Below are 1363 nucleotides of genomic sequence, written 5' to 3'. Positions count from 1 at the left end.
AAATGTCGATCTCCTACTTCATTCCAACAGATAGGAGATCTACACTTCCTTCCGTACAATGCTTCGAATGGCGCAGCTCCAATGCTCGCATGATAACTATTATTATACGAGAATTCTGCTAACGGTAGATATTTATCCCATCCGTTTCCAAAATCGATCACACATGCCCTGAGCATGTCTTCGAGAGTCTGAATCGTTCTCTCACTCTGTCCATCGGTTTGTGGATGATATGCGGTACTCATATCCAAACGAGTTCCTAGTGCCTCCTGTAGTGATTGCCAAAACTTTGAGGTAAATCTACTATCACGATCGGATATAATGGAAATAGGTATCCCATGCCTTGAAACAACTTCCTTTATATACAATCGTAATAGTTTCTCCATTCTATCCGTTTCCTTTATAGGCAAGAAATGTGCAGACTTGGTGAGACGATCAACAATCACCCAAATGGTGTCGTATCCCCAGGCAGTCTTTGGTAACTTCGTGATGAAATCCATGGTAATACCATCCCATTTCCATTCTGGGATTTCTGGTTGTTGAAGTAACCCTGACGGCTTTTGGTGTTCTGCTTTAACCTTGGAACAAGTTAAACACTCCCCAACGTATGTTGCAACGTCTGTTTTTAAATTAGGCCACCAATAACGTGTCTTAAGATCTTGATACATCTTTCCAACTCCAGGATGTATCGAGTATCTTGTCTTATGTGCCTCGTTCAATATCAACTTCCTTAATCCACCCAACTTCGGTACCCAAATACGATTTGCAAAATATCGAATTCCATCTTCCCGCATAACGAGTTTCTTCTCATACTTCTTCATTATTTCATTTCCTATATTTTCTTTAGTAAGTGCTTCTCGTTGAACTTCTTTGATTTGTGAGTTGAGATTCATACGAATTTTTATGTTCATTGCTCGAACTCGAATTGGTTCTCGTTCCTTTCTGCTTAAAGCATCGGCCACCACGTTCGCCTTTCCGGGATGATAACGAATTTCACAATCATAGTCGTTTATTAACTCGACCCACCTACGTTGCCTCATGTTCAATTGTTTCTGATCAAAAATATGTTGAAGGCTTTTATGATCAGTAAACACAGTGAATTTAACCCCATACAAGTAGTGTCTCCACATCTTCAATGCAAACACGACTGCTCCCAATTCTAGATCATGCGTCGTATAATTTCGCTCGTGAATCTTCAATTGTCGGGATGCGAATGCAATAACTTTCTTCCGTTGCATAAGAACACAACCAAAACCTTGTCGCGAAGCGTCACAATATATTTCAAAATCATCGTTCCCTTCTGGTAACGATAATATAGGCGCCGTAGTTAACTTCTTCTTCAGTATTTGAAATGCGTTCTCCTGCT

The sequence above is a fragment of the Rutidosis leptorrhynchoides genome, chromosome 7 (genome assembly GCF_046630445.1).
Source record: "Rutidosis leptorrhynchoides isolate AG116_Rl617_1_P2 chromosome 7, CSIRO_AGI_Rlap_v1, whole genome shotgun sequence".
NCBI classification, from domain to species: Eukaryota; Viridiplantae; Streptophyta; class Magnoliopsida; order Asterales; family Asteraceae; genus Rutidosis; species Rutidosis leptorrhynchoides.
Note: the sequence above shows the minus strand (reverse complement) of the source record.